We start from the raw sequence: 26,012 nt of genomic DNA on the forward strand, positions 1-26,012 counted from the left end.
TTTAAAAATAAAAATTAATTAATTGAAAGCTTATAATTTATAAACTTATTTTAAAACAGATACAAATAAATTAACAAACTTAATTTTTCAAAGTTTCTAAAAATGCTATACTAAATGTCATTATATCAATTCCTTTTTCTGAAAATTTTAAAAGTTATTAGGAATATTATCACCATTGATACACAATTTTTAAGTGACAAAAATTAAATAAATATTTATGAATAGTTGGAAAGCAGCAGTTACCAAATTAATTAAATGAATGGCAACTCAGAGGGATAAAAATATCAGTTTTCAACCTTGAGAAAATTAAAAATAAAGAAAAAATCCTGAAAGATACCAAAAGAAAGCATCTTATCTGTAAGGGAACAAAGATAAGAATAACACTGGATGTCTCAGAAACTATACATTCAAGAAGAGAATAGAGTAAAAATTTAAAGTGTTGAGAGAAAAAAACTTCAATTTATAATTCTTTACTCTGAAAAATTATCCTTCAAAAGTAAAGGAAAAATAAAGATTTTATCAGAAAACAAAACTTGAGAGAATTTGTTGCCAGCAGACCTTTTAGGAAATGGTTAAAAAAAAAATTCCTGGGGCGCCTGGGTGGCGCAGTCGGTTAAGCGTCCGACTTCAGCCAGGTCACGATCTTGCGGTCCGTGAGTTCGAGCCCCGCGTCAGGCTCAGGGCTGATGGCTCAGAGCCTGGAGCCTGTTTCCGATTCTGTGTCGCCCTCTCTCTCTGCCCCTCCCCCGTTCATGCTCTGTCTCTCTCTGTCCCCAAAATAAATAAACGTTGAAAAAAAAATTTAAAAAAAATTCCTTAGAAAGAAACAAAATGATACGTCAGAAACTTGAATATATAAAAATAAAGGAAAAGCACTGGAGAAGTGAAATTAAAATGAAACCTTTTATTTTTCTTAGTCTTAATCAATCCAACAGACAATACTTTCCTCAAAATAATAATAGCAACAATATATTTGATTATGTATGCATATGTATATGTGTGTGTGTGCATGTGTGTCATGCACAGTCTAATGTATATTTATACAGAAGTAAATTAATGACATCAATGATATGAGAGATGGGAGGGAGGAATTAGGATTATGTTGTTATTATAATGGACTTGCACCACCCATGAAGTAGTATAGTGTGATCTGAGGTGGACTTGGATTAGTAGTAAATGCATATTGCAAACTTTAGAGTAACTAAGGCTAACTAAGGAAAAAAGAAAAAGAATACAAATTACTAATAGCAAAAATGAAAGACGAAATATCACTACAGATCCCATGGACATTAAAAGGAGAATAAAGGAATACCAAGAACAACCCATAGATATGATAACCTGGACAAAATGGGCCAGTTCCTTGAATGGCATAATCTTCCAATACTCACACAATAATAACTAAGCAATCTAATAGGCCTATATCTATTTAAAATTGATTTAATCATTAATAACCTTCCAAAACAAAAAGCACCAGGCCTGGATGGGTTCATTGATGTATTCTACCAAACATTTAAGGAAGAAATTATATCAATTCTCTATAATCTCTTTCAGAAAATAGAAGATAAAGGAATACTTCCTAGCTCATTCTATAAGGCTACCATTACCCTAATATCCAAACCAGACAAAGCCATTACAAGAAAAGGAAACTACAGACCAATATGTCTCATGAACATAGGTGCAAACCTCAATAAAATATTAGCAAATTGGATCCAACAATTTATAAAAAACTTATCCACCATGTCCAAGTAACGTTTACTTTATGTATATAAGGCTGGTTCAATATTTGAAAATCAGTTAATACAATCCATTATATTTATAAGCTAAAGAAGAATAGCCGACATGATCATATCACTAAGTGCAGAAAAAAGATGACAAAATCTAAAACCCATTCATGATAAAAACTCTGAGTAAATTAGGAGTAGAAGGAAAGGTCCTCAACTTGATAGAGAATATCTACAATCAAACAAGCCAACAAACCAATAAAACAACTTAATGGTGAGAAACTTGAAGCTTACCCACACAGAGTAGGAAAAAGGCAGAGATGTCCTCTCTCACCACTGCTTTTCAATATCTTTCTGAATGTTATGGTTAGTACAAAAAAAGAAAAAAGAAAATTAAATCAAAAGTATACAGATTAGGAAGAAAGAAACAAAACTGTCATTACAGATTACATGATCATTTATGTGGAAAACTGGATAGAACTGACGAATACACACCCATATCATCCTATACACTATTGATAAACAAGTGAAATTTGAAATTAAAAAGTAATACCATTTATATTAGCATCAAAAAAAGAAATACTTAGGTATAAATTAAACAAATTATGTACATGATATATATGAGGAAAATACTGCATATTTGATCAAATCAAAGATATAAATAAATGTAGAGATGTTTTGTGTTTATGGATAAGAAGAATCAGTATTGTCAATATGTCAGTTTTTCCCCACCTGATATATCGGTTCAATTTGTTCCCAATTAAATTCCTAGCATGTTATTTTGTGGATATCAACAAACTGATTTCAAATTTCATATGAAGAGGCAAAAATCAAAATAGCCAACACAATACTGAAAGAGAACAAAATTGAAGAACTAACACTATCAGACTTAAAGACCTACTATATAGCTATATTAATCAAGACAGTGGTATTGGCAAAAAGAACAGACAAATAAATCAATGGAACAGAATAGAGAGCCTAAAGATAGAACTACATAAATATAGTCAACTGATCTTTGCCAAAGGAGCAAAGGCAGTACAATGAAGCAAAAATAGTCTTTTTAACAAATGGTGCTGGATCAAGTGGACAACTACATTCAGAACGAGAAAGAGGAGGACCATTTCAACACAGAGTTTACACCATTTCCAAAAATATTAACTCAAAACAAAACAAATCTGAAATATAAATAAAACTATAAAACTCCTACGGGATAACAAGAAAAAATGTAGATAACCTACAGAATGGAAATGACTTTTAGATACAACACAGAAGGCATGATCCATAAAAGCAAGGATCAATGAGCTGGGATTAATTAAAATTAAAATTTTCTGCTCTTCAAAAGACAGTTAAGAGAATAAAAAGATAAGCCACAGATTGGGAGAAAATGTTTGCAAAAAAAAAAAAAGGTAAAAGACTGTGACTTAAAATATATAAAAAGACTTTAAAAATCAACAATAACAAAACAACCTAATTTAAAAGGCAAAGACAGCAACATACACCTCACCAGAGAAATACACACGTAACAAATAAGCATCCAAAAGATAATTTACATCACATATCATCAGAGAAATGCAAGTTAAAACAACAATTAGATATCACTACACAAGTATCAGAATGGCCAAAACTGTGAACCCTGACACAGCAAATATCATTGAAGATGTGATGCAGCAGGAACTTTCATTCATTGCTAGTGGGAATGCAAAAAGTTACAGCCATTTTGGAAGACAGTTTGGCAGTTTCTTACCAAACTGAACATGTTTTTACCATGTAATGCAGCAATTGCCCTCTTTGGTATTTACCAAAGTTGAAAACATGTCCACACAAAAACCTCCACATGGATGTTTTTAGCAACTATATTTAAAGTTGACAAAACTTGGTGGGGCACCTGGGTGACTCAGTTGGTTAAGCATCCGACTTCGGCTCGGGTCATGATCTCCCAGTTTGTGAGTTCGAGCCCTACATCGGGCTCTGTGCTGCTGACAACTTGAAGCCTGGAGCCTGCTTTGGATTCTGTGTCTCCCTCTCTCTCTGACCCATCCTCTGCTCATGCTCTGTCTCTCTCTCTCTCTCAAAAATAAACATTTAAAGAAGAAATAAAAAAATAAAGTGGCCAAAACTTGGAATCAACCAAGATACTCCTTAATAGGTTAATGGATAAATAAACTCTGGTATATCTAGACAATGGAATATTATTTAGTGCTTAAAAAGAAATGAGCTATCAAGTCATGAAAAGACAGAGAGAAATCTTAAATGCATATTCCTAAGTGAAGAAAGCCAATCTGAAAAGAATTCACACTTTATGATTCCAACCATTCTAGAAAAGCCAAATCTATGAAGAAAATAAAAATGTCCATGATTGCCAGGGCTTTGGGGGGAAGGAAGAATGAAAGAGCAGAGAACAGAGGATTTTTAGGGAAGTGAAAATATTCTTGATACTGTAATGGTGGATATATGTCATTGTGGATTTGTCCAAAACCATAGAATGTATAACACTAAGAGTGAACTCTGTAAAACTATGGACTTTTGGTAATATCAATGTAGGTTCATTGATGGCAATAAGTGTACCACTCTGGTGGGAGGAATTTTGATAATGGGCAAGGACTATGCAAGGCAGGGAGCATATGAGGAACCTCTCTATCTTCCTCCCAGTTTTTCTGTAAACTTGAAATTGCTTTAAAATTATGTATATTAAAAATTTGTAATTGAGCAACTATCTTCTTTGAATGAGATAGAGTCTAGATTAATAGATAAAATGCATACACAAAACAGGACATTAAAGAAGCCTGAGACATCATAGAACCAGAGTTAGTGAAATCTGAAGAAATATATAAATACAAAATATTTAGGAAGGTAGAGATGGGCTAGAGATTGGATGTTTAAAGTAGGAAAATAATAACTTCATTATAAGTATAATTTAAATTGTCCCAAACAAATTTTAAAATGGTGTATTATAAAGATGCTTTTGAGCATTTTAGAAATGGGTGATTCCATGAAACCAATGTATGTTCATTCCGTCAGTCAAAGCACATCCAGCCAATTTGAATTTCTCTTTAATCTAGGCCAGTCATTTTCAAGTGATAGTTTCTAATCTATTTCACAATTTTTTCAATAAAAGAAAACAGGAGAAAATACTGGAGTGTACTGCATGTGATCAAGGATAGTATTGTTTTGTGAAACTTGTATTTCCATTTTATATATATACATACATACATATATATATATATATATATGTTTCTGCTTCACAGTATAAGATACATTACTTTTTAAAAATTTTTTTAATGTTTACTTATTCTTGAGAGAGAGAGACAGAGTGCGAGTGGGGGAGGGGCAGAGAGAGAGGGACACACAGAATCCTAAGCAGGCTCCAGGCTCTGAGCTGTCAGCACAGAGCCCAAGGCGGGGCCTGAACCCACGAACCTGGAGATCATGACCTGAGCTAAAGTCAGACGCTTAACTGACTGAGCCCACACGCACCCCTGTTTCTTATTTTACGTACAAGTTCCAGAAATATTTAAAAGCTACTATTCTAGTTAAGTTTATATAGTATTTGAATAGGAAAGTGCTAGAAGAAGGTAGCTACTATAACTGATTTGTTCCACATACTAGCTTGAGATACAAACTGTTGTTTTTCATATGTAAAAACTAAATGACTCTGAACTTTCCGTCAGTAGTGGTATCTCATTTATCTTGTCTACAATTGCCTAAAAATAACAGGATGCAGCATTTACTTTATCCAAGGTATTTGTCCTTGTTAGCATCATCCCACTAACAGCTGCAAAGGATCTGATTGGCCATTTGCCTGGAGGGAAGAATTCTTAGCTTGTTTGTGTTATGTTCTCAAGGATGTGTGATATTGCTGTGAGACAAGGGTGGTTGACTGATCAGCACAGTGACTGAATGAGGCAGAAACTACCTCTGCTGGTCTGGCAGTGGTTTCTCTTTTTAGGGTGATAGTGAAAATGCTTCTCTTCCCCAGAGTTCCAGTAAGCAACGGTCACTCCATGCCACCCAAACCATGAGCTCTCTGTGTTAGATCATGTCACAGATACAGCATTTTTTGTTCTCTTCCACATAGACATCCAGTTTCTTTATGCAGGTGGATAGTGATGGAGATGTTCGATGGTCTATGCCATCCACATGCTGTGCTCAGAAACATCCTTTTCCTATTATCTCAGGGAGAAGGTGCTACTTTTCTAATGTCCAAAGAATCAATCTCACTAATTATTTTATGATGCTGGAAGTTAGACATGACCTAGGATTTTCACCATGGGGGTGTCAGGAGGTAGCCCAGAGACTTGGTGACAGTGTTGCTCACTCTGGCTTGTCTTCAGTGTCAAGGCCACCTCAACCCCCAACACTAAAACCATTCTTCCAGTATTCCTCCAGCCTCCAGGACCTGGATCCATAGAACGTCCTTTCCTCTGCTCCCTGCTTCAAGAAAAGCAAGCTCCACCGCATTTCCAGTCACATAATTTTTGGCAAGTGGGACACACTCTTTTACACATTCATCTGAAGTGTTTTGGGCTGCTGAGGCTTTACCTTTGCTATTTAGTCATACCCCTAACTTTCTGCACTCTAAGAGATTTTTCTATACCTGGAAGCAGGATATTTTGCTGAGTCTTTTCTCAGTCCTCAAATTACCCAGATTTGAGGTTGAACCCTGAATCTATTACTTCAAAGCTATGAGGGTATATAACTTTGGGAAGCTTGCTTAGCTACTCTGAACTTCAAGTAAGGTTATTTATGTTTAAATGCTAAAACCATAGCAGATACTCCCAAACTATGAATTACTTTTATCTTGTCTTTTGTCATCCAAAGGTAAACACATGGTAGAATCTCACTAACTAGTTGATTTGCCTTATTCCATTAAAAGAAAGAAAGAAAAAAACTTTTCCCAGTTAATAATTGATGTTAGGATTGGGATACCATCTGTCACTGGGAAATTACCATTTTGGTAGGAAGAACGTCAATCAAGGAATTATCTTTAAATTATTGGTAACAGTGAGGTCGTCAAAGGTTAATTTGGGAGTGGAAAGGGAGGCAGTTGGATAGAAATATGTCATGTTTTATGAAAGGTTCAATAAGAATGTGTATGCTTATGAAGGAAAAAAAACCCAAATGTACTGTGCTTTGAAGAGTGACAGGAATAAATTATTCTAGTAAGAATGACAATTACTAAAAATATCAATCCTGGCTGTGATTGCTATATTTCTGCCTGATCCTCTGAAAATGCTTTTTATTTATTTATTTTTAAACAGATGGCCATTTTAATTTACCGGGTGAGTTGTCACAGCTATCACCTTTCTGGATTTCCTCCCAAATTAAAGCTATTCCAATGTAATAAAGGAGAGCAATACAGTCTGTTGAATTATGTTCTCATGTCTCTCCTGAAAACTCTATAATGGAGGATCATATGGCCTCTCATGACCTTAAGGTAGAGAGGGGTAAAATGAGTTGTTGGCATTGTCTGCATTATGTATCTGGTGGCAGTAGCCAGAGCTAGTCTTATGCACAGATGAGGTATGCAGCTTTGTAGTAGTAGTAATCCTCTGTATTAGAATTAAGGGTACAACTGGAAGGAATGTATTTTCCCAATACTATATAATGCAGATCAAAATAGCATTAGTTCTCATAGGGCCTGTGAAGAAATTCAGGTCCATTTCCCTCAGTTTTTGTGGATTAAAAAAAAAAAAAACTTCCAAGAAAAAATTGTTTTTCAGCTTCACAAATCTTTTTACCATAGGCTTCTAGGGTACCTGAAATTCCTCTTTTAAAGATTACTTGCACATCATAAGGATCTTTAGTTAAAATGCAAACAGCCCCACTAGGCATAATATAATGACTGTTATCCTCCAACACCTGTAAAGATTTTCCCTCAATGGGATTATTAAAATAATACACAAAAGACAAGCAATTGTGATGACAGGAGGCTAAGTATATGTGTGAATGGCAGCATGAGTATTCTAGGAACTTGGCAGAGTGGGTCTGAGAAAGGAAGTTGTTTGGGTTGAAAAAGCAAAGCCCAAATCAAACTTTTTCTATCTTATCATTATATCTGGCCTCTGTCCTGAATGTAGAAAAAACTTAAAATTTGGATTATATAATAAGAAGATGTAATAATGCTGCTTCAAGGACCTCAAGAGGAATGGGCTTATTAATATTTCAAGTCTAATCTCAGACTTCCTGAGACTTTAAGGAGGAGGAGGAGTCTAAGACCACTGGATGCAGAAACCCTTTCTTTGCCTATAGGTCTTTCACCTGTTCTAACCAACTTTTATGCCTGACCAAGTGATCTGCTGATGGGTGCATACTTAAGAGAGAAACCAGGAAACCCACCAACCTCACAGCCAGTCCTTCTCATTGTATTCCTGCTTCCTCTCCAGAGTCTCCCATTCTCTGCCCTCCAGGAAGTGCCTTTTTAGTAAGGAGTCTCTGACTTCCCCCACCCCTGCCGAAAAAACGTAAAGATCCCTGGTTTAAATAACTATCTCAAGCAACCACATCTCCTGGATAAAAGCTACTTTTATAATAAAGTCTTATTCTAAGCAGAGCTGCCACTCACACCTGAACATTACAGTTTCCTTAAATACAGCTTGCTTTGTCCCCACCCAGGTGAGGATAAGCAAAACAAACCCTAGGCAAAGTAGTCATGTCTGCAAAGCTCATCTTCCAGGTTTGTCCCTGGTCGCTCTTCCCTGTTTACCTGCCTTCCAGCCAGCTTTTCTCTTTCATATGTCAAATACTCATGAAAGTCTCAACTTCCTTCACATACAGTGTGTACGTTGGAACAGAAAATACTGCATTTCTTCCTCTTTGACACCCCAGAATCTGTAAATTTCTCCCAGACCTTTTCCACCTGTTAGTCTGTTTATCATATTCCATTTGATCCAGTTTGGTTGTCAGTCTAAAGGAGCTCCCTTTCTGTAATTCCCATATCTTTCTCCAGGATCATCAACCTAAAACAATATCATCTGCCTGCTCTGCTCCCACCATTATTATATAACAGACACAAGAAGAGTAACCTAGAGTTTAGTTCTTACTCTTTGGTTTGCCGTAGTTATATTTTTTAGAGAATGATAATTAGTGTCTCTGGGCTTCAGTTATCTCATTTGTAAAATGGGTAAAAATGCCTATCTCATAACAGTGTTGTGGAGATTAATACATTAACATATATAAAGCAACCTCAGCTAAATAGTTGACAGTCTAGTCTTCAAGACAAATTAGCTCTTAAATGAAGAAAAATAATTTCCAGTCACTGCCTTTCATCAATGACAGGTTTCTTTTGCAGTGTAGGGGATGTTATGCATACATTATATTTTTTAGATATTTTTACACATTTCCGGTAAGTTTTTATCATATCATATTACTTCATCTAGAACTCAGTAGATGTCTAGAAAATTATGGATGTTTCCTGATTTCCACACAGAGTTATTCATTCCTTTCTTTGTTCACTTATTGAACTTTGTTCACATTATTATTATTGCCATTCCTACAACACTATACTATTAAAGTATTAATATGAGAATATAACTCAATTCTACCTTAAACTGAGAGTTCTTTTTTTTTTAAAAAATTTTTTTCCAATGTTTTTATTTATTTTTGGGACAGAGAGAGACAGAGCATGAACGGGGGAGGGGCAGAGAGAGAGGGAGACACAGAATCAGAAACAGGCTCCAGGCTCTGAGCCATCAGCCCAGAGCCTGACGCGGGGCTCGAACTCCCAGACCGCGAGATCATGACCTGGCTGAAGTCGGACGCTTAACGACTGCACCACCCAGGCGCCCCAAACTGAGAGTTCTTAAGGAGAAGAATTGTGATTTAATCACTTTCGGATTTCCAGTGTCCATTTTCCCTAATGGGTAAATAGATGTTTAATAAGCATTTGTTAAATTGATGAATATATTATTTAATACCTTCTGGGATGATTGAAAGTGAATGTATCATATTATGCCAATTATACTTGCATAGATAAAGGAATTTTCTTTTTTATGTATAATATGCAGGGTTATTTCCTAAGCTAAAGCATAAAATCTTTCTTATGGAAGGAAAGAAACAAAAATTCTATTTAAATGGCATAATGTAGTATATAATATTATGGATTTTGTAGACAGACTTCTACCTTTTTTTTAAATTTTTTTAATGTTTATTTTTGACAGAGAGAGACACAGAGCATGAGCGGAGGAGGGGCAGAGAGGGAAGGAGACACAGAATCTGAAGCAGGCTCCAGGCTCTGAACTGACAGCACAGAGCCCAATGCGGGGCTGGACTCACAGACCGTGAGATCATGACCTGAGCTGAAGTCGGAAGCTCAACCAAGCCACCCAGGTGCCCCCAAGACTTCTTCCTTTTAATGGTTATGTTACCTAATCAAGTTACTTGACTTCTCTATGTCTTAGAATACTAATTTCTAAAATGGAAATAATACTGATATCATAATGTTATTAAAAATAATAACACATAACTAATACAATTATTACCTACAGTTATTGTATGAGTAACATTTTCAATGTCTTCAGTCATATTGGTAGTTTATATTTTCCTGAAGTTTTATCCATTTCATTTAGATTGTCAAACTAATCACTAAAAATTATGTCAGTTCCTTTGTATGAAAACACGTGAATATGTGTCAATAGTTATACCCTCTTCCTTATTCCTAATGTTTGATCCATTGTCCTTTTTCTTTTATCACATTATCCAATGGTTATCTACTTTATCTTTAAGGTAATTAGCATTGTTTTTTATTGATCAGACCATTTTTGGTTTAGTTTGTTTTCCTTGTATACCTATCAATTTCTTTCTTCTTACATTATGTGAGTTTAATGTACTCTTTTAACTCATTGGTTCATTTAATGTTAAACATTTTTATTAATAAGTGTATTTTTGGCTAGTGTATTTTACATCTTAATAACATTGAATCTTCCAATCCATGAACATGGTCTATCTATCCCCTTATTTAGGTTTCCATTTCTTTCAGCAATGTTTTGTATTTTCTGTGTATAAGTATTGTACATATTTTATTAAATTTTGATCCTAATGTAGACAAGTTTCTTTATAATTTTATTTTACAATTATTCTTTCTTTTTCTTTTTAATTTTTAGTTTAATATATTGTATTAACAGAAAATACTGATATAATTTCTGCTTTGGAGAATTTCTTAGTGAATTAACATATGGTCAATTTTACAAATATCCCTTGGATACTTTAAAAGGAAAGGTTCTCTTGGTTGGGTACAAAGTTTAAGATATGGCTATAAATAAACCTTTATGATTTCTTTATTCAATCTTTAATTTTTAAATTTATTTTTATGTATTTAACTTGTTGATTTCTGAGAAAAATATGTTTATGTTCTCCATTAAAACTGAGAATTTATTGAATTATCTTTACATTTATATCATAGTTTTCTTAATTTCTCTTGATGATATATTTGGTGTCAAAGACTTTTATATTTGCTGTCAAAGATGTCATACATTCTTTTGTATGTTACTTATACCACTACTTCTACTGTTCTTGCTGCCTTTGCTGATTCTGAGATTTCTATTTCATCTCTTTATTTTCAGCCTTTTAATTCTTTTTGTATTCAGTATGTCTCCTGCAAACACCTTGTGGTTGTATATTTTATCTCTTACCAAATGTGATTAACCCTCTTTTTAATAGAGTAATTTGTTGAACACTTATTATGGGAAGTGATACATTTAGAATTATTTCTGTATTTTATTTTTTATTTTATAAATTTTTACGAATTTTTTTATTCACCATGTTTTTTGCCGTTTCTTTGTCTTACTATTTGTACAGCTTATTGGAATAATTGTGTTTCTGCGGTCATGTTTTTCTATCAGTTTATAAACTAATCTATTTTGTATTCTTTTGTGTGACCATTTTAATTCTTTTTTTTAATGTTTATTTATTTATCTTGAGAGAGAGAGAGAGAGTGAGTGTGAATAGGGAAGCGGCAGAGAAAGAGGGAAAGAGAGAGAATCCCAAGCAGGGTCTATACCATCAGTGCAGAGCCCATTGTGGGGCTCAAACCCATGAACCGTGAGATCACGACCTGAGCTAAAACCAAGTCAGACACTTACCTGACTGAGCCACTCAGGTGCCCATCATTTTAATTCTTAATTTAAAAAAATGCCATTAATAAATGTACAATTAATATTGGCTCCAACTATACCAGAAGCCTTATTGTATCTGTACTTTCCTTCACTATGTTCCCAAAGTACTACCTGAAGGCATTTTGAATTTAAATTTGAAAATGTTACTAATTTGTTCATAATTCCATTAAGACTTGAATATTGTTGTTGATTTTTTTTATTATCACTGTTTCTTGCCTTCCATCTCATCTTTCCTAGAATTTCTTCCTTTTTCTGGAATAAATCCTCAAATAATAGTTTCAAAAAGGATCTAATGGTAATGTGTTAATGAGGACTGTCTTTGTCTGCTAGTAAGATACATATGTAACAATAGCTTAGACAAATAGGGATTTATTTGTGTTTTGTAACTAGAATACTGGATATAGGTGGCTGATAGCTTCGTACAGGGCTATATAATAATAGACCAACAGCTCTACCACTTTCTTTTCCTCGTGATTATAGAAAAGTTACTGCCTCAGGCCTCAATGCAAACCTTCTAGTAGGAAAGACAGAAAAAGAAAACAATGGAATTTTCGTCAAGAAATTTTAAAAAAATAATAAAACAACCTTTTTCATGAACCCTATGACAAAATCCCTTATCATTAGCCAGAATTATATAATGTGAGCAAACTTAGCTGTAATTAGGCTATGGGAAAAGCGGATGTAAAAGAAGGGATGGGTTCACCAAAAAACATTTGATCTAAAAGGCTAACTTTTAGAAGACTTATATGATTGAACAAAAATTTTTTTGTCTTCAATTTGATAATTTTTGGGGGAGAGGGGTTATAGTATTTAGCTTCAAATTATATCTTTTCAATACTTTGAAGATATTATTTTATTTTATTTCTCCCACACAGTGTTGTTGAGGAGTAGACCATTGCTATTTTTGTTTCCTTGTAAGTAACTTGTCTGTTTGTTGATAGTAATGGCCATTCTGGAAGCTTTTGATTCCTTATTATTATTATTATTATTATTATTAGATGTTTTGGTTTGAATTTGAATTATATCTCCCCAAAATATATGTTTAAGTCCTAACCCCTAGTATCTGTGAATGTGACCTTTTTGGGAAATAGGGTTTTTGTAGATGTCGTCAAGTTAAGATGAGGTCATAAAGCATTAAGGGTGGGCCCTAATCCAATTACTGACTTCCTCATAATAGGAGATAAATTTGGACACAGACAGATACAGGGAGAATACCCTGTGATGACAGAGGCAGAGATTAGAGTGATGTGTCTACCTGCCAAATAATGCTATGGATTGATTGCCATCAATCATGAGAAACTAGGAAAAGGCAAGGAAAAATCCTCTCCTGCAGCCTTTAAACAGAACAAGTCTTGGCTGATACTTTGGTTTAAGACTTCTAGTCTTCAGGAGCATATGTCAACATAATAAAGGCCATATATAAAAAACCTACAGTTAACACTACACTCATTGAAGAAAAACTGAAAGCTTTTCTTCTAAGATCAGGAAGAAGACAAGGATGTCCACTCTTATCACTTTTATTCAACATAGTAAGGGATGTTCTAACCATAGCAATCATATAAGAAACAGAAATAGGAGACATCCATATCAGTAAGGAAGAAATTAACCTCATTATTTGCAGATGGCATGATATCATACATATAAAACCCTAAAGACTCCACCAAAAAAAAATGTATTTATTACTTTTAGTCAAGTTGCAAGGTATAAAATTAACACCCCCAAAATGGTAACATTTCTGTATACTAGCAACAAAGTAGCAGAAAGAAAAATTAAGAAAATAATTCCATTTATCATTGCCCACCAAAAGAATTAAAATACCTAGGAATAAACTCAACTGAAGAGGTGAAAGACAAGACCTGTACTCTAAAAACTATGAAATACTGATGAAAGAAATTGAAGATAACAGAAATGGGAAGACATTCCATACTCATGAATTAGAAGAATATTTTTTAAATGTCCATACTACCCAAAGAAATCAACAGATTTAATGCAATCCCTAGCAAAATACCAACAGCATTTTTCACAGAGCTAAGACAAATAATACTAAAATTTGCGTGGAACCACAAAAGACCCCTAACAGCCAAAGCCATTTTAAATAAGAAGACCAAAGCTAGAGGTATTACAATCCTGCATTTCAAGAAACACCAAAGCTGTAGTAATCAAAACAGTATGGTACTGGCACAAAAGTAGAACATCAATTAATAGAACAGAATAGAGAACCCAGAAATAAACCCAGAATTATATGGCCAATTACTCTTTGACAAAGGAGGCAAGAATATGCAATGAGAAAAAGACAGTCTCTTCAACAAATGGTGCCGAGGCATGCAAAAGAATGAAACTGGATCCCTTTCTTACACAATACACAAAAGTAATTCAAAATGGATTGAAGACCTAAAGACAAGACCTGAACCATAAAAATCATAGACAAGAACATATGCAATAATTTCTATGACATCGGCCATAGCAACATTTTTCTAGACATATCTCCTGAGGCAAGGGAAACAAAAGCAAAAATAAACTATTGGGACTACATCAAAATAAAATGCTTTTGTACAGCAAACAAAACCATCAACAAAACAAGAAAGCAATCTACTTAATGGGGGAAGATATTTTCCAATAATACATTTTATAAAGGGTTAATATCCAGAACATATAAAAAGAACTTATACAACTCAACACCAAAAAACAATTAATTAATTAGTTAATTAATTAATAATTAATAAAAAAATTTTAAAAAGAAAACAAATAATCCAAAAAACAGAATCAAACCTATAAACAGAGAATTACTGATCATTGCCAGAGGGAAGGGGGTAGGGGGATGAGTAAGATGGGTGAAGGGTAGTGGGAGATACAGGCTTCTAATTATGAAATGAATAAGTCATGAGAACAAAAGGTACAGCATAGGTAATATCTAACCTATTGTCAAAAGCCATTCTTGTTTTACAGGTTTGTGCTTCATAAATATATTTTCTTTTTGTTACATCAATAGAATTGCCAGCAGCATACGGAGTGAATGTGTGTGTTCAGTCAGTCATTATGAGTCAGGGCACTGGTGGTTTTTAATCTACTTATTTACTTGAGTTTATATTTTTTCCAATCAGGTCTTTCAAGCCATATTGGTATTAAAAGATTTTCTGTTAATTTTTTGACTTTGTCCAGGATGCAAAATTTGTGGCTGGTTCTGAATATAAACAGGTATTTCTTCCCTCTACAGGAGAATTATTAATTGATTTCATGCAAGCTTAAATTTAAAAATTCTCATGTATATCAGAAATAGAGGTTGTATAGTATTGGAATCATATTCCCAACCTAAGAATAATTCCTTAATATCCTTTAGTGTGCTCAGGTTTAAATTATCTTTATGTTCCAAGCTACTCATGTATATCAATGAAAGCCCTTAAATTTAGGAGACAGCTAATCTGTCTTTAGTAAAACTGCCAATTTTAAAAACTGCCGATGGTTTTCCAAATGCCACAAGTAGTCCAGTTAGATTTTTCTGGTTCCTAGAAACAGACTCCAAAATGTACAATTATAATACCTCCAGTATTATTTCTTAAGGTAAATTTAGTGCTAAAGAAAGATTCTCTATTTGCACTTATGCAGCCAGATAGTCTTAAATATGTGTAGCACAAAGCATCTCAATGATCCTCTGCTTAATTATCAGGAGTCAACTAAAACAAATGTAAAATGAACATGAGACTAAGGATTTCAAAAGTAAAAAGAAGCAAGCAATATATAAAAGAATATGAGATTTTTTTTCATTGTTATTCCATTTTGTTTGATATATTTTTTAAAGAAAACAGTTTTTCACGGATCTCCAATATATGAGCTCTAGGTAAATACTTGATATCTCTTAAAACTTCAGAAGCAGAGCCTAAGAACAAAAGGAATTAATAAATTTGTAGTGAAATGATACTTTTTATTTTTGTTTTTCTTTAGTATCATTTTACATTTTGTGATACTCTAGTCATTCAGAAAATACAAAGAATAATATAAGGACTATCTATGTACCAACCACCCACATTCAACAAATGTTAACATTCTAGCATATTTACTTCATATCTTTTTGTCTTTTTTAAAATATTTAAAAAATGTGTATTTATTTTGGAGAGAGAGAGCATGAGCATGCGGGAGAGGGGCAGAGAGAGACAAAGACACAGAATCCCAAGCAGTCTCCAGGTTCTGAGCTGTCAGTACAGAGCCTGACACGGGGCTTGAACTCATGAGCTGTGAGATCATGACCTGAGCCGAAGTTAGACACTTAACTCACTGAGCCACCCAGGAGTCCCCTTTTTGTCATTTAATGTGCAAAAGGTTAAGATATAATGTAAAACCCCTATTTCACTTCTTGCTTTCTGATACCCTCCCTACCTAGAGACAGTCACTATTCTGAGAGAGTCATTTCCTTCCATTTCCAATTTTTCTTACTATGCATTTGTATGGTTTTATTTTCCCTGTTTATCCATTTTTTGCCTGTTTTTCCTGTGATGTGCAAAGTTATTCCTTATCTTCCTCCTAAATCAAACAAGGATCTTGGCTTTACCTGCCTCCTCCCACCCAAACAATCTGTTCTTATTGACAAATATTTTAGTTTCATCTTTTTAGCCCCTATATATTTATTGTAATCAATAGTTAAATAAATTTGTCAACATTTTTTACCAATTTTCATGCTTCCTGTTTTTTTCATGCTTCCTATTCTTTTTTTTTTTTTTCTGGATTTTTTCTTCTTTCTACAGTACATCTTTGAATAGTTCTTTCTGGAAAAAGATGATTAGTAATTTTTATTTATTTTTACTTATTTATTTATTTTTTTTGCTTTCTGTGTCTGAAATTATATTATCCCTTCTCTTTTGAATATATCCTAGGTGAACAATTAGCTTACCTCAGCTCTTTATTGGTAAAGTATTACTGTCTTCTGGCTTGCTTTTCTGCTCTTGAGAAGTCTACCTGTAGTCTGATTATGGTTCTTGTATGGGAATCTGTCTTTCTTCTGTGGTAGATTTCAAGTGTTTTTTTCTTTATTTTTGATTATCCTAGTTTCAATAGAATGTATCTAGCTGTAGATACATTTTTAATTTTCTTGCTTAGCACTCAAAGTTAACTGCCAAGATTAAGTCTCTTAGTTTTATTAAAATCTGAAATATTACAGTTTTGAATACTTCTTCTCCCTCTTTCTAAAACCAAAATAAATGTTTTATTACTGAAATTTAATGCAATGGCTGTCTTTAAAATTTTTTCTCACATGGTTAGGAATATTGATTTGCAGGTAATATTGACCGTAATTCTCCATTTCAGCCCCACCCCTCCTGCCTAGAGATTTTATACCCAGTAACCTGTACAATACTGGTGAATTTGAGTGTGTGTGGCACTGTGATGTTGACCACACCTCAGAGTAGCCATTGAGCCAGGAGACCCTTTGGCTCAGGTCTTGACAAGGAGGCTTCCTGCTTCCTTCTCCTCAGGCCACAGCTGCAGGGGCAAGCCACAGCTTTGTTGAAATTTCTTCCATTTGAATGGAAATCTTTGGTTTCAGGCAGTGAACAGAGTTCTGTCCTCCATCTACAGGATGTGCATTTAGTTTCCATTATCCCAAAGTGTCAAATTTCCTAAAGCATCCACTTGCTTCTGGCCCCAAAGCCTTGTGGGCCTGCAAGTTCTACCTTATTTATCACTTTGTGTTTCAGTTTCATTTCTGGTCAACAAAAATACTTGTCATGTTTCTGAAAATAGCTAAGCCATAATAGGCTACTGACTTAATTTTGGCTAGGGTCATGGTCTCATGGATTGTGGTATCGAGGACAGCAACAGGCTCTGTGCTGAGGGTATGGAGCCTGTTTGGGATTCTCTCCCTCTCAACCTGCTCCTCCCCTGCTCACAATCTCTGTCTCTGTCTCTGTCTCTGTCTCTCTCAAAATGGGTAAATAAACATTAAAAAATGATAATTTACATTTGAAAAAATCTTCAAATTAATATTTTTAAATTTCTCATGTCCTTACATCATTATTTGAAAAATATACCAAGTCCCAGAAGTGTGTTTGTTCTTTCTTAAGTGAGGAAAGCTCTGTTTATTTTATGTCTTTTTGTGATATTTGAATGCAAATCAATTGGGGGACACTCACAATAAAATGTGAAGGAGTCCACTTATTTTCATATTCAGCAATTAATTGCTTATTTTCATGAGAATGAAAGTTTTACTCACTGAAATAAATAGTGCCATCTACTGGCTGAAGTTCTGTCATTAGATACACTCAAGTAAAACGAGGGTTGACAGGAACTCACATCGCACCTAATCTGATTCCTTGCTTTCACCTTCATATAATGGCTCAGTGAAGAGCTAGAAATAGAACTCTGATCTAAAACACTTAGTTGTTTCAGTTCAATAATGGCACCATCTTTCTAATGACTGAGACTATGGGACCTTGGAAGTAGCCATATTTGAACAGGTAAACAAGAATTTTTCATAGCACATTAGCTTTCTCTAATTCTTTAAAAATTATTTTCTTTATTGAAAAAAAATCTATTTTGAAATGTAATAAATTAAATATACTGAGTAGTATTTAGTATTATTTCAGCATAAGGGGGCACCTGGGTGGCTCAGTCTACCTAGTGGCAGACTCTTGATTTTGGCTCAGGTCATGATCCCAGGATCATGGGATTGGACCTCACATCTGGCTGGCACTTTACAGTGCCAGAGCCTACTTGGGATTCTCTCCCTCCCTCTCCCTCTGCCCCTCCTCTGCTCCAGCTCTCTCTCTCAAAAAGAAAAGAAGAAACACTTTAGCTTCTGGAATAAGGTGGCAGGATAGAATGATTGGTATGTTTAGCATATTCATGATAAAATGACTTGCCCCTTCTCAAAGGCTGGGGGTCAGTCAGGCTGCTTGGTGTCTGTGTCTACTTGAGGCTAGCTGTAAGTGAGAGGGAGGCAGCAGGTAGCAGGGATCAAAGCAGGAACTGATAAATACTAATAGAAAGAAAACAACTAAGTTAGATGGCAACGACATATCCCAAACAAAATCTTGGTATATAGGTTAATGTGTCAGAGTTTTAAAATACAATGATAATTTCCTATAAAATTTATGTCAGTAAATAGTTATTTACAAAATAGGTTTATTATTTCTCACTTGAATTTTATTTAAGCCAGGAGACTCAAATCCCACCTCTTGATAATTACAGGGATCTGTAGCCTCTAAAGACAGTTATCACTGTTTACTAAATCCTAAGATTATGGGAGACCTTAATATTTTAGTTCATTGATAATATAATTTCTCGTCAATATATCCCTTATTACAATCTCCACATATAATCAGCTACCTAGAGTCATAACCATAAGATTGATTAGCAATCAGCAAAATAAATCTAATTAGAGAATTTTGAAGACCCAATTTTTTTTTAAGCTAAGTGTTTTAAATCTCATATTTCTAATAAGGCAAATCCTAATTTTATTTTCAAAATTATTTAAGACAGCAAAATTATATACTAATTTTAAAGAAAAAATTAAAAAGCTTTCTTAGTCCAAGATCAGCCAAAACAAAACCAAAACCATAACTTATGAGTTGCTCGAAGAGATAGAAAATGAGGGTCAGAACAATCAGACTTGATTTTCTCATCCAAGAGAGAAAATCTCCCGAGTATTAGAGACTGAGGCTGGGTGATCAACACCACAGAATTTTGCAGGAACTTGGAGATGACATCTGACTGAGCCTCATACACCTACAGTTCATGCCCAGATATTTGCTACCTAAGCCAGGGAGCCCCCACAGACACTTGAAGTAAAACGTTTGTCCAGAAAAACATTAACTCAAGTGGTATAAGCTGTTGCTGTCACTAGTCAAGATAAACAATCAGCATGATTGTCCAGATTCTTCATTAAAATCAAACATTTTCCATATGGCGATGGAGCACTTTGGCCAACAGAATGGAAGCACCACAGCTTCTGGAGATAAATGTAATAATCACAAACACTAATGTTGAAATTATAAATGTGAAATGGTAAAGAGGTAAGCCTTTCCTCAAGTAATATGTATCAATGTGTCAGCTATGGAAAACCAATGAGAAATCTCTTAATTGATGGCTTTCCAATTTTTCTTCAACTGAAATGAAAAATAAAAGTTAATGGACCCAAATGTAGAAGTCTGATTCCTACAGGGCCCTATTAGCTTTCTTATCCCACATGACCACAATCTTATGAGAAACACATCCAACTGCTCTGTATGTTTTTAAACAAAATGATGTGGAAATCCAAATACAAACCAGTTATATTCCTGGAAGAATATTTAATTTCTTAATAGCCTGTATTTTTACATTTTACTTTTGAACATGTATGTATTCTTGTTTAAAAACTGCCATTTGAGGAAAAAAGTTGTCTACTAAGTGTTTTCATATATAACATATATGAAGTCCATATTATTATATATATCATATATAGTATCATATAGAATGACAGTGAACAATATTTTATTTCAAATTTTGAAAATAATATTCATTTTTGGATATTTTTGGTTGTACTTAGTTATCAAGATTTCTAAAAAGAGAGGAGGTGTTTTTAAAATTCTATCACCATAGAAGGGTATAAAATTGAGACCAATAATCCTACCACTAAAATTTTTTATTTTATATTGATAGATTAGAACTAAGACAAAAGCACACACACGAAAAGATAAACTATTTCTTTTATTCCAAAACTATTCAGGAAAATAAATACTTAAAGAGAAAATGTTCTACAATGTCTGGCTGTGGTAGTTTATTTGGAAATTATTTTTTTAGAGAAAAATTCATGAGTTTTATAAATATAACTGTGTAAAATAGTTAAATGTTTAGATATTTGTGATGAAATAATGATAATACATACATTCAAAGCTAAAAAAAATACCTGGAATTTACAAGTTGTGGTGTTTCTTTTTTGTTTTAAGTCTATTTTGATTTATTTTGAGAGAGAGAGAGACAGGGTCAGAGAGAGAGAGGAAGAGGGAGAATCCCAAGCAGGCTCCACACTATCAGTACAGAGCCCAGTTGCAGGGCTGGAACTCACATACCTCAGGTTCATGACCTCATCCAAAGTCCAAAGTAGGATGCTTAGCTTAATTGACTGAGCCACCCAGGTATACTGTTTGTTTGTTTGTTTGTTTGTTTGTTTGTTTGTTGTGTTGGGGAGAGGTTGTTTTCTAGAATAGATTCTGTTGATAATGAATGTCTAATACAAATGTAACAATTGCTTTCCAGATATTTCATTAGGTAATATTTTTTTTCATTTACTTTTGGATCTTTCTCCCATTGTCTTATTATCTCTTCCTTTCTGACTGATTTTATGGTTGTGCTGGAATAAGCAAGGACCTGGAACACATCACTTGCATTTCTTACTATCAAGCTAATTACAGACACATTAAAGATACTAAGTCCTTGTCTTCATTTCAGTACTTAAGCAGTGTATCAAGAGAACCTAAGTACTGTGGACAATGGAGAGGTCTGGCCTTGGCCAAATAAATATGACACAAGATATAAACTAAGACTAGATGGTGTTTAGACTGTTAAATTATTTTGATTTTAGGACTTAATTTTAAATGTTTATAGATTCATTTAAACATGTTATTATCCTATTAGAGTGGAAGTCACATTCTCACGTGACTATGAGTAGGTCAGAGGGCAAGATCTGGAGCACAAATTCAGGGTTTCTAATGGATTTGCACCAGATGTGCCTAAAGCCATGTACAGAGAAGTGGTTCCACTCACTCTGGATTGAGCTTCTCAAAGCACATTGTTCTGCCTGTGAAGCAATGACCACCAAGCATTGCTATCATACTGATCCGTGTCAAGATAGCATTGAAAACAGTTCTGGTCAATGATCAGAGTGAATATCACCTTTTTAAATATTCCATGGTCAAGCTACTCCAAAAAAGCAAGTGTCAAACAGTAATTACTTAGAATTGTGTTTAAAACATGACTGTCAGGGAATTTAATAAATTGTCCAAATAATGGTTCCATGAGAATTGATAGTAAAAGATTTTAAAAATACTACTTGAGAACTGAAAATAATTATTTTTTTCCCTTTCAGAATGAAAATGTAATGATGTTGTTCAGAATTTTTAAAAAAGCTTCAATTTCTCATTATTGAAGTTATAGTAGGTTAATTCTACAACTTTACTGTAATACTTTTTAAAAACCTTAAAATGACTTCAAAAGAAAAAAATAGTACATAGTAAGTAAACTAAAAGGGATGAAACATTCAAGTAATATACATTGGCCTCAGGGTACATATATAGATGTATATTCATTGTTTAATGAGTCAATCAACAAATATTTTCAAGTTCCTAGTGTTATGTCAAGGAGTGCTACTTGTCCAAGTGACTTTTCGATATTCTGCCTTGCAACAGTACCACTCAGTTCTCATGGTGATTAGGGGGGACAACCACCAGAAGATGAATGTAATTTAGGGATGTGTCCAAGTTTGGTTCTGGCCTCTGGATTTGGCCCAACTCTAACATTAAGATTCATCTTTGGTCTTATCTTCTGAAAGCCCAAACAGACAAATGTCTGCTGCAGTGTTATTTCTGGAATAGTCAGTAGGTGTATGATCAAATAGATTACCATCTATATCTAAGCAAGTAACATGATATGAACAAGAAACAAGGACATACACTTCTGATGCATCGTTAATGTCTCATTATTCACTTGCAAATATAGGTAACTTGGAGTGAAAATATATTTATAATAAAGTTCTATTGGTTAATTTAAAGTATGAATATATATTACAGTAATAAAATAGAGTAATAATTAGTGATGGTTGTGCAAGCTGTGAATTATATTTATATAAAGCTTTTTAACAACTTTCAACTGTGAAATAAATAGGGAAATAGATTTAATAGATTGACCTTTATGAATGTTAACAGAAAATGTATTCCAAAGATAAATTTTAGGAAGAGCGCTGTGTTCTTTTGGAGCCAACAAACTGCTCTAAGTAATTTAATTACCAATAAATAAAAAATAAAGACTAGATCATAGTATGTTTCTATCTTTGTAGAAGTGTTTGGGGACTAGTATATGTAACACTAAATAAAACAACCTCTAAGAACTGTATTTAATGTTCAATTATTTAATTCTCATTTTAACCATAGCATTTCAATAAAAAGTTCTATTTGGTAGTCCTGTAGTCTTAGAAAAGTTGATTTAACAGATGGGATACCAACTTGGCCTCCTTTGTTTATCACATGTGACAGGTGGCAACAGTATCATAAGCAGGAATCTAAGGAAAATGAACGAAAATATTCTTTACATCAATTTGCACCCCAAGTGTGGTGTGGGAACTGGAAGAAACAGTCTTGGACTTCATGGTGATGAGATATTCTTGTTTCTGTACTATTAAGCCAAACAATTAGTTATTAAAATAATTGACCTATATATTAAAATTTCAGAATTATTCTTTTATTCTATATGTTCATTCTAGAAGACAATAGACTGCTTTGGCCAAACACTGATTTTTGACACTTAGACATTTGACCTCTTTGTTAAAGTGTGTGCATCACATATGTGTGTGTGTATGCATATATGTGTACACATGCATATATATATAAGTATATATATATATATATATACACACACATATATATAATTATCTTTGGGGAAAATAGTTTTTAACTATGACAAAATATAGAATAATTGGAAATTCAGAAGAATTTTTAAAAAATACAGCATATTCCTACATTCCTACAAAAACATAGTATATAATTTTAGTTTTTTTTTCCCCATAAGTATAATTCACATGTACATGCACATATACACACACAAACACGTTCACTCTTTTGGGGTTATGTAGATAAAAATTCTAAAATGCTGAGGGGATACTTGTTTTAATTCTTCAGGGTATTTTTACTTTTTGTGAATAATTCTTTTACATTGTTAAAAATACATCTCTGTATTTGTTTACTAAATTGTCTGGAAAATTTATATATTTTTATATGAGTATCTCTTTACACTGCTGCCCTGAATGGGGAAAATGACAAATTTTCTTTTCATATTTTAGAGTGAGAGTGAGTATAATTGGGGGAGAGGGGCAAAGGGAGAAAGAGAGGCAGAGAGAGAGAATCTTAAGCAGGCTCCATACTCAGCACTTGGTACCAAACTGACCTAGAAAAAGCTGGATAGATATTTGATCTTGTGAGTATTTTCTATTGTTCTGTATGATTAAGATGAAATATATCACATTTGCATAAACATAAACATATTCATATACAGGAACAATTTAGTTTATATTTTGACTTTAATAATATACTCAATCAACCTTTGCTGCCATAAAATCAATTATGAATTAATATTCATGTTTTTCTTAAATATTTTATATTAAGAGGAACATGGTTATTTCTCTTCTTTCAAGTTCAGTTTCTAGCATTGTTTCTTCTGAAGTTAAGGTCTATTAATGAACATAGAGATAGATGTAAGAGGTTCACAAGAGAGCCATCTTGTTTTGTCTTGTTTTGTCCTCAGAGGCTAAAATTTAATGTCTACTCTCATTATGGATATCACACCTAATCTACTTCCTAATGACTTTTTTTTTTAACCAAGCTGTAATTATGTTCTCTGTATCAGTATCTAGTGATAAAAGGCCAGGTACAATTACCACACTGAGAGGGGCAAGCTCTGTACATTTTTAAGGTAATGTGTTCCCCTTAATTTCTGCCCAAACACCCAGAAATTGATTGGTTCTGAGATATCTTAGTTTCAATGGAAATCCATAATTTTGAATGAACTTTGTATTCCCTCTGTGATTTATTACCTGCCTGTGGTATTTGGGGTTTTTTAGCCAGAGAGAATTTACAGAGATTTGTACAACTTTGTGTATCAATTTATTTTTCATTTCAGTCAAAGCTTTAAGTAGTACAACTATTTCTAGGGTTATTTAAGATTATTTTTATTCTTCCAATTCTGAAAATCTCTAATTGTCTAGCCTCTTCTTTACATGTATACTTTACGAATAGTATTCATTAAAATGGCATTTGAAAACAACAGCAGAAGAAAATACTTTATAGAAAAATCTTAAGTAGTGAACAATAAAATAATTAGCCTGGATTGATTTACTTTGGTTTTAATTGTTATATATCATTCAAATTAAATGCTTTCTGTTTAATTATTCTAATCTGACTGAATTCAGGAAGAGAAAAAAAGAATTTAAGAAATCAAATGAATGGTAAAATCAACTTACTAAGCTTGATGTAGTTTAAAAAAGAATAAATAGAGGGACACCTGGGTGGCTCAGTTGGTTAAGTGTCTGACTCTTGGTTTCCACTCAGATCATGATCTCACGGTTTGTGAGTTTGTGCCCCGCATCTGGCAGTGCAGAAACTGCTTGGAATTCTCTAGCTCTCCCTCCCCCTCTCTTCCACTCCCCTGCTCAAGATCTGTCTCTCTCTCTCTCTCTCTTTCTCTCAAAATAAATAAATAAACTAAAAAAATAATAATATAATTTAATCATAATCAGTGGAATTTGATAATGAATAGATATTGACAAGCTCTCAAATTCATAGAATCCAACTACAAAACAAAAGCTACACTCCTCTCTTCACTGTTTTGCCTAAGGTACTTTTTTGAGTAGGCTGAAGCACCATCAATAAAACAAGTTTAATCTCTCTACTTAGATCTAATCATTCCCTTCTTTGTAAATTACAGACTTCTGAAGAGGTCTCTGTGTGGGCTATAGAAAATGCTTTTATACCTTTGTGTGTGTGCTTCTTGTTAGGTGTGCATTTCTAGAAGTCACCTTGTATTTTTAGGAGTTGTATAAGTACCTTGAATGCAGGTGAATCAAAGAACTTCTCCCAGTAACAAGAATTATATATATCTTTGGGAATCACCCTATTAAATATTTGATAATTCTAATCATTATAAAGTGTTGTTATAACGAGTTGAATTGTCTCTCCCTGTAGGATTTACTTAGAGACCTTGTTTTTGTTATTATTTTTGTTTTCTTGAGACAATACGCAAAACCCTAAACTCATTGGACATGGGTTATTTCATATGCAATTATTGAGGCAGTCAATGACATTTCCCTACCCTATATCCCTCTTCTACATGTTAAGTAAGTATCTCATCCCCATTTATCCCAAACTGAAATCATGGAGCATGGTTTTAATAATTTTAGAACCTCTTGGTTTTTCTCCATTAAAAGAAATTATGTAGGTCCAGATTACTTGGA

The 26,012-nt window shown here is 33.6% G+C and overlaps 2 long non-coding RNA genes across 3 annotated transcripts in view; both read right to left on the reverse strand.

Annotated features, from left to right (window-relative positions):
* LOC125164592 (uncharacterized) overlaps positions 1–2,069 on the reverse strand; it is an 81,202-nt gene extending 79,133 nt beyond the window's left edge. The window contains exon 1 of the long non-coding RNA XR_007151819.1: positions 2,016–2,069. This is a non-coding gene — a long non-coding RNA (uncharacterized LOC125164592). The remainder of the gene's footprint in view (positions 1–2,015) is intronic.
* The window catches only part of LOC125164590 (uncharacterized), a 266,111-nt gene that overhangs the window by 121,043 nt on the left and 119,056 nt on the right, over positions 1–26,012 (reverse strand). The window lies entirely within an intron of this gene.

The sequence above is a fragment of the Prionailurus viverrinus genome, chromosome B1 (assembly GCF_022837055.1).
Source record: "Prionailurus viverrinus isolate Anna chromosome B1, UM_Priviv_1.0, whole genome shotgun sequence".
NCBI classification, from domain to species: domain Eukaryota; kingdom Metazoa; phylum Chordata; class Mammalia; order Carnivora; family Felidae; genus Prionailurus; species Prionailurus viverrinus.